Genomic DNA, 13,319 nt, shown 5'->3' on the forward strand with positions numbered 1-13,319 from the left:
TACATAAGCTGCACCTAGTGCTTTCCTAAGAGTCCAATATGCCTGTTTCTCTAGAGCCCTGCCTTGTTACATCCAGAACAGCCATCTCTTTATACCCTGTTGAAAAATATCAGCTGCTGCACTGGTACCTCCTCTGATAATCAATGAGGAGAACTGGCATTGAGATGGCAGAGAACAACTGCAAGGTATTGCACACTGAAAGATACCATTTGAACTACCCATACGCATTGCTGGGTTCTGAATTAACTGTAACCATTTAGAAAAAACAAAGGTCCAGGCAGCTTACTGAAAACTTTGCTATTTTATGCTGGTCATTATCTCAAATTCTGTGGGGGAGAATTTTTTGTATTATTTTTGTTCCATTATATAAATTGAAGACCTTTGTTCCATTCTGGTTATTTCAGATTGAAAAAGAGATATGGTAAGAATAATAGAGGCCTGGGGACAGGTGACAAAGAGGATTAGAGGGATGGAAAAGCCAGTGTGTAGAAGAGATTGAGACGTAGGATTTGTCACAGTTCCAGGGTTAGCTGCTCCTCTGACCTCTTTCTAGTATAGAGGCATGCTCTGCTTCTTCAGGCCCCTGTGGGAGTCTGTCTATCTGCCTGTTCTTTCCCTGCTAACAGCTCCCTGACAGCTTAGTGAACATGTCTTTCAAGGAACTTGCTTTTTAATGTCCAGCATGCTTGGGATGTTTTTACTCCTGGCCTTGGCAAAAGAAATATATAGCTGGACTGTGAAAATAGCATCTTTCCAACTCTGGCTGTTTTGTCATGACCCCTACCATGCTAATTGCTAATCTGGAAGCACTGTGCAGCCTTCCAACTAGTTAGTTCCCTGCTATTAAACTGAGCCAATGTTTACATAGAGTAGTGCCCACTGCCACTCCATCACGTACTTTGTTCTTAGTGACTTAAAAGCAGCCCTGCATCCCCCACACTCTGGTTCAGTGATGGTGACACATTCTTGAAAGTTTTTTTTCCTTTTTAAAAATGAGGGTTATGTTTCTCCTTTTCCAGTCAGAGGGCACTTCACCAGACTCCCATGACTTCTCAAATATGACAGACTGTGACATAGCAACTTCCTCCACCAATTCATTTATGACTTATGGATGCATCTGATCAGTTCATGGACTGAATCATGAAAACATAGAACGGGTAGTTTTTGAAGGGACCTCAAAGACTACCCAGTCGCAAACCCTCCTGCCATGGGTAGGGATGCCATTCACTAGACTGAGTTGCTGAAGGCGCCATCCAGCCTGGCCATCCCTTCCAGGGATGGAGCATCCACAATTTTCCTGAGCAACCTGTTCCAGTGCTATACCCTCTGAGTAAAGAATTTTTTCATAACATTTTCCCTACTCTTTCTTTTATCACTGATGTACCTATAGAAGCTCTTCTTGTTGGCCTTCATGTCCCTCGCCAAATTCAATTCTATCAGGGTTTTAGTTTTCATAACATGATATCTGGCTGTTTGGACAATTTCTTCTTTTCCTCTCAGGCTACCTGTCCTTGCTTCCTGTTTTGTGTTTGAGTTTGTTCAGGAGCAAATATTTCATCCATGCTGATCTCCTGGCATTTTTGTCCAACTTTCTCTTTGTTGGGATGCATCTCTCCTGAGCTTGGAGGAGGAGGTGATTCTTGAATATCAACCAGCTCTCTTGGGCCCTTCTTCCCTCCAAGGCTTTATCCCACAGTGCTCTACCAAGCAGATCCCTGAAGAGGACAAACCCTGTTTTCTGGAAGTCCAGGGAAATGATAGGGGAATTTCCAAGGAAAATTGCTCTGCTCTTCCCCACTTGAAGCTGCATGGCTGAATGAGCATGATGAGGAGAAGCTCACCTGAGTCTGTTCTGGTCCTAAATACTCCTGAGACACTGAGAGAAAGCCACTAGGCTTGTTTCAAGCAAACCTAGAGGGCTGAATCAACCCACCTAGTGCCTCTTATTCCCAAGGATGTTCCAGGTTAGCCTGCTGCCATCAAAGGTAAAGCAGGCACTGAAGAGTGAAGAAGTGATCCGTAATTTTGCCAATAAACCTTCTGGTCTGTAAATGATTTTGTACCCTGGCTTGGTGTCAGTTGGTCTCTCAACTGCCCAAGAGAAAAATCAAAGTGACATAGGTCCACTTTTGCTTATACATACCAAACAACAAGCTGATGACACTGAGGTGTGAGTGACTCTATTCCTAGGAAAGCAACTAAGAAAAAAAAATTCAAAAAATCTCCTTGTACGGGCAACCAACCCTTGCGAAGAGTTAATGGAGAGAGCTGTTTCTGTAAAAAAAAAAAAAAGAATTATTTGTGCCTTCAAATCTCCTCAACTATGGAAATGTAAAAATATCCTCATTTTTCATTTTTTGTATTTATAAGCCTGTTTTGCAGAACTGCCCTTCTTTTACACAAACACCATGGTACATATCCTTCCTTCCTTTGCTGTCATAAATTATCTTGTGGATATGCTCTGTGAAGTTACTAACTGTACTTTTGCTATTAATCTTGGCTCTAACTTTTCCTAGACTTCATCTCCTTGCCAATCCATCTTAGGCAAGAAAGAGAGAGCTTTGGTCAGGGCTCTTCTCCCCTCCAGGGAGCACCACTCTGTAAAGTGTCTGTAACAATGCCCCTTTTAATGATGCTCCCCTTTGGCTTTTACTGGGCTCATTGCAAGGCTTGTACTCCATTTTCCTGTAATAACTCAACTGCCACCAGGTTGGTGCTCCTGACAGTTACATCCTTTCCAAGACTTTTCTGACTTGCCCCATCTGGAGCAGGGAGATGCAAAGCGACTGCTGTGCTCTGGGGAAGCGATAAGGGCTCACCTCTTCAGTGACCTGGAGTATTTCCACTGGGGATACGATTGGCAGCAGCCAGCAGAACAGCACATGAATTAATGCTCCCTGCAGCTCCCTGGGGTGGTGTTATTCACTCGTTTCCCTGCACATCTTTCTGCAGACCTGAGTGCATGTACAGTTTGTGCCATGTTTACCACCCTAACCTCTTCCTTTAGTGAACTGTATCAAAATAGAGTCAAAGAAAATTCATTCCCTATACTAGATGCTAATACAAATAAGAGAACTCTTCAGCTGAGTGAGTTCTGATGGTAAAATAATTGGTGTAACTATACTCAGGATGAATATATGCATGCAGGATGTAGTCAAAGCATTTATGTCCTTTACCTCCAAAGCACACAGCTCTACCCAATAAGAGCATTTTTGCAGGCTCAGTCAGTGGAAAGAACTGATAAACACTTGAGTGACCCTCATGTACATTTAATCTGGTAGGCAAGGGTGATGGGTGCACTCACACACACACACACACACACACACACACACACACACAAACAAACGCATATGTACCTTCTTCTATTGCTATACAGTATTTCTGATGTGTTTTAGAATATTAGAGGCTATACAAGCACCTCCCTACTTTGCATACCAGAATAGGAGGGGCAAGGAGGAGCAGTGCGATAAGACGAAGGCCATGCATGAAAATGTGGTATCTGGGATATTCTGTTTTATTTTTACAGGTCAGCACCTGATTTTGGTAAAATATGTTAGGAGGCTAGTGTCCTCCCACACCCAGATGGGCTCAGGCGCGCCTGCTTCAGAGATGAAGGCAACACCTGCAGGGTAAGATGGAATTCAACAGAAGCTACATCAAGAACAGAAACCAGTATCTTGTTGAAAACAGAATAAAGCCAAATGAAAGGTCCTTCTCTGAACAGCAGAACACAGAAATGTGAGAATATCCCTTCCTGGGGACATTTCCCTTCCCTTCCCTTCCCTTCCCTTCCCTTCCCTTCCCTTCCACTCTTGTCCTCATCCTGAAAATTCCTGAATCCACAAGTTTAGTACTAGCAGCCTTTCTCCTCTAGCAGCCCCTCTTTTCCTCTCTCTCCATCATTTTATATAACACCTATTTTGCAGGGAATATTACATCTGGCATGATGATAATTTATATATTGATAAAGCAGGTATATTCCACCCCTTCCTGTTTCCTTAAATGTGAGCTCTCAAAAAAAAATAAAATTGAAAATTAAAGTGGTGGGCTGAGAGTGGCAGACCACCACGGCTGACACAGAAGTGCTGTGACTGCAGTCAGAGTCTCCCTTTCAAGGCCCAGGTACCACCCTTCCCTACTGCATGCTACTAAGCAAGGAAGGTAGTCAGCCATAAGGGAAATCTAGGAACTAACTTGGGACAGAACACCATTTTTGCTAGGGATGCTGGGCTATGACATTGAGAGTTCCCAAAAGAAAAAGATTGAGCCTCGTCTTTTGGACATGGTCAGTGGAGGAATGGCCCTGGTGAGACTACCTTCACTGGCCTATTCCATCGTGACCATGTCAACCCAGGATATGCAGAGAAGGGCAATACTAGACTTGTGAATGGTTACAATTTTTCTCAGGTTTGATAAACCTCAGGGCAAAGTTTTCCACTGATAACAGATATCTAATCTATAAATTAGATATCTAATCTATAAAATAATTAATCAGCATGCAAAGCTGGTAGCCTCTAAAACTAGGGGCGTGTATCCCCCTAGCAAGACTCAGCTGGCAACTACAGATACAAAGCACAAATTTTAGGAAAGTGCACCCCAGAAAATCTAGGAAAGCTGTAGTGCACTTTGTCATGCTTGAAGAACTTAATCCATTGCAAACAGGGATCAAATTGCTGATAAGCAATATTCTTACTTAAGGGAGGAAAAGACCAAACACTCTGACAAGGTAGAGTTGCAATAAATAATTGGTAAAATATATCAAGAGCTCAAACAAATTGCAGTCTTCTGGAGCAGGCTGGTGGTTTGCTTTTCCCATCACGCTGTAACCTTCCCTCTCAGTCTGAGACTATTAACTTCTGACAAGGTGTGAGGCCTGATTTAGACTGATCTGATGGAGTGACCTATTTCTATTACCTGCTCCCTCTCTCCTCCTGCTGCTCTCTTCTCTGATGGCCACTCTGGCTCACTCCCACAGCTCTGCCAGCAGCTTTTGTATTTCAGCTCTTGGAAGAGTCACCATGATAATGAGAACTGGACATGTTTCTCAGCTCACAGGAATTTTTGAAGCCATTTCTCCTGTCTCACACACATCACAGGGAACCCTTACACAATCCCTTTTCCTTCCTTTACTTAATGCCATCACCCCCAGTGTAGCAGAAATGCCCCTCAAACATGTAAAAATCTGGCTGCATGCTAGCCCACTATTTCTTGACACTTTTTCTCCCTTCTCTCCATCTGATGCCAGCTGAAGGTCACTTTTCCTGTGGGATCCCCACCCTGGGAACACAGAGGGGCTGCCGGAAGCAGAGTGGAATGGAGGTGTCTTCACTCTTGACTTGGACTACAGAAGGCTGGACATTTAGGTAAGTCTTTTTCTAGAGCAAATATGCAGCATCCTCTCAGGTTCTGAACTTGTCCATTCTTGGACCTCTTTTATGACTCACTATGAGAAACAAGCCAAAATCTTCAGACTTTGGGGTATTTTGCACATTTTTTTCCCCTTCAAATTAATCTTTTTCTTTTATTTGTTTGTTGGTGGTTTTTTTTTGTGGGCACTCTGCAAGCTATTGCCCTTTTCAAACTGCTTGACAGAACACTGCTTCATGACACAATGTCGACAAGCAAAATATTGAATGGTTAAATGCTATTTTCTAAAACAATATGGGACAGCTTACCACCAGGAAATGTACTGTGGCCAGAGACACTGGGAGAAAAACCATCAGCACCTCAAGCCAGTGCTGGCATTTGAGATAACATTAGGGTTCTAATTGTCTTAAACCAGGATTTTGTGGCCCAAGAGAAATAATGAAAAGGTTTAAATTTTTTTAAAGCAAGTCTTTATACTAGGGCAAGCTGAAAGAACTTGGAGTTTTGCTATTGATTCTGGCCTAAAGTGATATTGATATGAATTTTAAATGCGGGTGTAGATAAAGAGGGTGCAATGATCAGTTCAAATATAGTCTATTAGTGCTTGTTCGGGCAATTTTGTATTGTATAACATGATAAAAATTGGACAAGACCTTACTTGGTTTCTGTGTTTGAAGCTTTAGCAGGTATGTGTCCCATGTCTAATCAATACACCCTGTTTTTTTGGATGGGCTCCAGAGTCACTGCTTAAGGACAGACCAGAGCTTAAATCCTGGGACTTTACTTCATTGTGCTGTTTTCCCTTCCATTTCTGCATAATCACTGTCATTCTGGAAAGACAAGGTATTGTATATCAAGGAGCATATTCACAGGCCTTTTGTGTTGGCTTTCATCATGATAACAACAAAAGTACTGGTGGTAGCAATACTACAAGCAGTAATAAAAATATACATGTATGTCATGAATTGCACCCTATTGTCTGAGCACAAATCTTTGTAAATGCTGATAATTATTTGTCTTCCTAGAGCTAGCAGATGCTTTCCTCTTTCAAGGTTTTCTGCACAGAAACTCTTTTCAAGGTTGAGGCATTGTTGGAAGCTAACAACGGTGGCTTTGAAATATGTCATTTAAGCTGGAGAGTGACAAACACCCTACCCTACTCCTGGGAGAGTAGCTGTGCTTTCACTTAATGAGGTAGCTGAAGACATCTCTGGTCCTTTTCCTACTTTGAGCCCAAATGCCAGAGGCAAAATGGTGAGCTTTCCTTGCATGTCTGCAAAGATTTCAAGCTCTGTCTCTCTATGCACTTGCAGCTGTTGTCACCTTTCTGGAAAGGTCATTTTGACTTGCATAGTTATTAAATCCTGTCTCTTTTGTTCTACCCAGATCAATCCTAGGCCAATGCATCAATGAAGCAATGTCTGATTCTTTGTAAAATGGAGCATGATGGCAAATATTGTTGGTAGGCGAAGGCAATTTAAGCTTGACTGTATTCTGCATCTCTTGGTGGCAGGGTAGCTGGGTCTCTGTGAACCATTATGTGTTTTAGTACCATGAAGGGTAGCAAAGCAAGAGTACAGCTGTACCAGCTATGATAACTACCTGGTTCAGTGGCACCAAACAGAGGAAGACAGAGAAGTATCACTTAGTGATTTTTGCACGCATGGTAACAATGATCTCTCCTTCTACCCCAGAAGATGCCTCAACTTGGAGAGCTCATTTGCATCATAACAATGGCTGTGTCTTCTGCACTATGTTCTTTACAATAAACACTTCAAAAAGGTTCATGAAAAGAGACCCTACGTAGCACCTCTGTATGTTATACTCAGAGCACATGCTCAAAGAGAATTCTTATAAACTCTTCTTCGTGTAGCACTTGGATAATGAGTAGGCCAAACATTCTAAATATAGGGTAAATGTCACATGCACATGGAAGAATTCACCCATGAGATACATTACAGATTTATGATGCACAACTCATTAGGTTTTGTTATCTGATTCACCAAATTTTCAATGAAGACAGATTGCCAAACAGGAAAAGAGGCGAAGAAAATTCAGTCAATTTATTCTAAAGAATTCGTTCTATCCATAGGACATTGTTTTGGAAGAAGTCTGCTTTAAATCAGGATGTATGCAATTGGTTAATGAAACAGTTTGATTTGATGGTACTTGGTTGTCCTTATCAAGTAGTATTTATTTCATCAAAGCAAAGGAAACAGAAACTCATCCAGAAATTGGAAGCCTTGCTCATTAATCTAATGAGAGCTGTCTTCTCTTCCCATTTCACTTTCATGCCTGTTGGGGACAAGAAGGTTGTTTGTTTTATCATCAGTGCCCACACAGCTATCCCATACTGCAGAATCCATGATGACTGCATTTTTGAAAGAGGGTCTCCCCAGGGACTGTAATTATTCATCTTTCAGGAGACACAAGATCTATAATACACAAGTGCTGCAGACAAGAACTAGTTTACAGGTTTATCTCATGACTGAAAGTATAATCCATCTTCCCTGGCATGATTTAGGAGGTGCTGCATAAGAAAAGAACGAAAGTGGGTCAACCCCATTTCAACTTGTGTTCCCCTGTTCACACAGGTCTTATTCTTTTAATTTCTCATTGAAAAGAATTAACGCTTGAGTGAGCAGAAGAAATGGTCCCTGTTTCCTGTATCCTGTAGCACACCTTGTAGCCATTAGGGTTGTGCCTGCACCAGGTTTGGACTCCCTGAGAGCTTTCCTGCCCCTGCAGCGACCCAGACTGGCATCTGCTCTGTTGTGAGAAAGCAGAACAAGGAAGCCCTGTTTGCAGTGGAGATAAGTGGCTTGGGATCTGGAAACCTTGCCAGCTTCATGAGGTAGGAATCAAGTTATTCCTAGAGAACTTGAGTGTATTAATGGAATTTTCCTTATGTTTACATGGTAGGTCTAAGCCTCTCAACAGGAATTCCAAAATTTCCCATGTTTCCTCTAATGAATGATACCTTAAGACACTGTCTTGTGTCTCAACCCTTCCTCTTTTGCCAACAAGTCAGTCACTTCCCACTATCACCACAGAATAGCCCTCTAGCTATCACTGCAACTCCTTTCCCAGGAAAGTTTATTCTCAAGATGGGACTTTAGGTAGTTTAAGCTTCTTGGAATGCAATTTAGCATCTAAAGACACCAAAGACACAAGACTGGCATATGTTCATACATCTGTTTGGAAGTCCAGTTTGGGTATTCAAAAGAAAACATGAACGGACATGGCACCAAACTGAGAATTCATCTGCAGAATAACATGTATGACCATGTTGCCTCCTTAGAACTTATATTTTCACCTTCATCCCCCCCTTTTTTTTTAATTTCCACGTATGCTAAGATCCCCATTGGAAACAACCCGTTCCTCTGTGTTTCTTCTCCCCACACCCTACAATAACCATCTGTTATTTCTAAAGGGTAAACATAGCTTGTCTTTTTCATTGCGACATAAAATGTTACTCAACAACCCTAAAATATTTGCATTTTCTATAAAAACCTTGGCCAAATCTACTTTCTGTGGTCTTACACACAGCCTTGCCTGCTCACCAAGCACTAAAAAACCTCCTAAAGGATTGTTAACAGAGAGAGCACAAGGTCTCTAGCATTGGGTACATTAGGAAGCAGGCATCAGTCCTGGGTGCTCACACTGCAAACTATTTCAAATACCAGAGTAAGACAGGAACAGCAAAACTGTGCTCCAGACATCTAAATTTAAGGATTTACGTTTCTTCTGATGCAGTAGATGACATTATGAATCCGAAAGCAACAGAAGGAATGTACTGCTCTGCCTTGCTTTTGCCATTAGAGATTAAATCAGCTCCACTGGGTCTTTGCAGATAAAAAAAGCCAAAAAACTCTAAAGAAACAAGTTCAAAATTCAGCAGTGATCTTAAAGGGCCTAAATCCAACCACCTCAATTTTAGCTGTAGTTTTTAAATACCTCTAAAATATACTAAGATGGGTAGAAACCCTAAATCTAGGGTTCTTTGAACATATAAATCCAAATGTCATTGTTGCTCCTTGAAGCTGTTTCTGATTTTGTTTGGCAGAATTACTGATTTTAGTAAGGAGCCATCCTTTGAAATCAATATGATGGTCTGGGCAATATTTAGGAAAAATATCCTCATCTCTAATATTTATACTCATTCAATTATGACCATCTGAAGGGAACTAAGTTAAAAATAAGTCTTATTTATTTTTTACCATTTCACATCAATGAGTGAGCTGGCTGATTTATATGATCATGGATATCATCACAGTGTCTAGATGAAAACTTGCTCACAACTACCTTAATTTTCCTGACTTATGTGCACTTCTGTGCAGAGTCTGGAAGGCTGCAGCACTGCAAGAAAATGATCATAGGCAAAAATACCAAAATACCCCAATAAATTAATAAGATAGTTTCCATAAGCCCAAGTCTTGCAACACAAAGAAATAACCCACAATTAAATGAAATTTTGGGCTTCATCTACTCAGACAATGTTCATTAAACAATATAGGTCTTCCAAAATCTTACTTATTTATTTGTTGCAAAAGCATTTTAGGTTTTCAGCTCATCTTCATTTTCATGCAATTTTAGGATGGTAAACTGCAGCAGGAATTGATTTGTCTGGAATTTGCTAATCCTCTGTACCTCCCTCCCATGTTACTATAGTTTCTCCCTGACACCTGCCCTTCTGTGACATTTTTCTGGGAAGCTGACCACTGTGCTTTAATTTATTAAGCCCTCTGCATGAAGATATCAATTGCCTCCTGGCAACAGGAGCATTCATTATTTGTCTTTGGGGGACAGGCACTTTCAAGAAAATTTTCTGAGTGAGGGACACCACATGCTGTTAGCTCTTTAGAGAGGAGGGCACTTTTTTACCCTTTCCTTCATCAAAATTATTCAAAGGCAGAAATACTGACATTTCTGTCAAAATGGTTGCTTACCAAGAGGTGGAGAGGCAGCTTTAGAAATGACAGGTACAACAGTTGTGCTCCAGCTTTTCAGAGCAAAAAGAGTCTCTTGAAGGGGAGAAGCATATGTACATGACTCTGGGCCTCTGATGGTTTGTGGGTTTGGCTGTGAGATTTGCTTGGAGCCCTGATGAAGCCCAGACTCCCAGGTCCCAGGGGCATGCTCACTGGTTTCTACATCCTATCACTTGTTTGCATGAAGGAAAACAGCAAACTTAGTCTTGCCAAATATTCTAAAGAACTGAACTGGGGTGTTTGGGACATTATTACAGGACTTGACACTAATTCATAGACAAACATGCTCTTGATGCAAATCTGTTAGTACCAAGAGGGTCCAATCATTGCAGGGCTCAAAAAATGCATGTAAATGACTGTAAATTAAAAAACATTATTTTTAAAATAATATACATTGCAAAACTGACTCTAAAAGGACATTTCAATTTCTGGGCACCAGGACCCAGAATGAGGAATTGATGAGCAGAAAGGAGACAGAAGGTCAGTAATAAGACAGACTGCATCTGAAGAACTTGTAATCCAGATTTGGAGCTCATATAAAAGCTTAAATATAAAGTGAGAAAGCTGAGAGAGAAAATGTCCTGGCAGACATTAACTTCTGAAGCCACAAGACTGCTTGTGCCAACACTCCAGGTCCCACTCCTGTAGAACCCTTTGCACACAAAACCCACCTTACAGCTGCCTCCATTGTTCCCTTATTTCCCAGATGTCTTCTGAGAACATGCCTAGGATATCTGGCAAAGATCAGATCTTGTCTGTGCAGGGTGTTAGCCAGATGCTGGTTTCCCCCTCCTGTGAATCTTGCAATCAAATTTAAAGAGGAGTCAAGGTTCTTATAATGAATGACATTGGGGAGACAACAAAGGTAAATTGCTACAAACCCATGCTTTTAGCATGCCCAATGCCAAAAGTTTCTTCCCCATAGCATGTTCCTACAGCACTGAGCAGGATTGTGCCTGGGATGAGGGACAGGATATTTTGCTAAGGAGGTTGTGATAGTGGGCAGCAGCAAAGAGAGGTTGGAGAAGCAAAAGGAAGGAAACTGCTCTTTCTTGGCAGCAGTGCAGCGTGGCAGAGACCATGAGCACAGAGTGGGCAGCACCACAGGGCAGATGAAGAAATATCTGGGTGGACAACAAGAACTGCCTGTAGCAGGAAGCAAAGGTTTGTGCTTGTAGAATAAAGGAGACTTTCCTAAGAATCTACAGAGGACCATAAGAAATTCATAGATCTTGAGAAAAAACTGAAAGTTGCTGGACAGAGTGAAGAGTGAGGAAACTTCTACTGACCCATTTTACTTCCAAGCCTTTTCTTTAATTTGTCTCACTCATCAGTACCTTGGTTTGTTCCGCTGCTCTGTTCTTGTGGTTCAATTTGTTTCAGCAGTTTGTTCTGTTTATTTGTGCACATCTGTCTAACAAAGCACGGCTTTGGATCTTGGATACCTTTCTCCTCTATTAATATGCTTGCTTAAAAGAAAATGAGAGGTGCATCCTTCTGAAAGTGTCAGCTGTTTTGTTAGGCCAATCCAATGATACAACTGATAGAACCCAAAACAAAGCCAAATCAAACCGACTTCACCAGGCTGTACATCAAAGAGCACGCAGTAACAGACAAGAAAAGCTTTTCAGCAGCTTGCCACTCTGAGTTAACTCAGTAATATAACAAATCTAGAAATACCCGCCATTTCACAGGCTGTTGGGTCTGCTGTAAACAGCAGATAACTGGGGAAAAAAGTAAGATGGGATGAGGTGTTCATTCATGCATTTTTGGAAGGGATCAGTCCATGGATATTAAGTCAAAGGCCATATGTGTGAAGGTACAGTGAAAGTGATTTTTTAAGACAAAATATGGGCTTAGATACTTTGCTGACCACCCATTTGTGGTTAAGTGAAAGGACATACATCACTGGAAAATATTAATAGCTAGTCTTCAGGGAAAAACAGTGGAATACAGTCAGCATTAATCACATCCCTGACTCTATCTCAGGAGCCAAGAAGAGGTCATTTTTTTTTCCATCAGGAACATCTTGGTACTTAAAAGAAAAAATGCATTCACACTTAAAGGTTTCTGTGGTGTAACCATAGAGATGTGTTAATGTAATAATCACACACAGCCATGTAGGGGCTTGTGCTGTTTTGTGCAAAGGGGGTTAGCAAAGTCCAACCATTCTCTACACAAATGCACCCTTTTATAAGTAAAGATAAAGAAATATGTAAGTTTTACAAAAGCAAAGGTTTCATTAAAATTTAATAAACTTAGTTCCCCTAATTATTTTCTTTGCAGTCTAAAATTGTGATAGAATCTCTGCATGGTGCAAATCAGCACACCCAGGGTAGCTCTGGGGATTTGCTCCTGCTAAGAAACCAGTTCATCACTTCCTCAAGGCTCTGACATTTTGAGGACCATGTTACGACACAGAACAGCAATTCTGAAATGCCAGAGCAATCCCACTTTATCACCACGTGGTCCTGCTGAGTAAAATAACAAAGCTCAGTTTCTTCATGCAGTGTACATTTCAGGATGCAAGTTTATTTTTCTGCAATGACAGTTTTCTTCCCCCTCTAAGTTCACCAGGAATTACTATGGGCCTGCCTACTCTTCAGGAGATACTGGTTCAGCAAACTGATTTGGTACAGCTTCTGGACAGAATCAAAATTCATTACACTAATCAGATTCTTTGATAATTCCTCAGAGCACTGCTCTCAGGTGTGGTGTGGAACCACAAACACAGATATTCTTGGTGTCCAGTAGTTTTAAAATCTGGTGAGATATTTTAATGGACAGTTCATCATCTCTGCTGATGTGTGTACAGGTACTGTTAACATTATACTGAGCCATACTGAGCAGGCACAGTAAAACCCACCAGAATATGTTATTTTCTGTATTTGTAAGAAGTGAGCCCACCTCTGTGGGAATCCATCCCCAGCACAGTACAGAGACATCTGGTAGCTAATAGCA

This window comes from Fringilla coelebs, assembly GCF_963513975.1.
Source record: "Fringilla coelebs genome assembly, chromosome: 3".
NCBI classification, from domain to species: domain Eukaryota; kingdom Metazoa; phylum Chordata; class Aves; order Passeriformes; family Fringillidae; genus Fringilla; species Fringilla coelebs.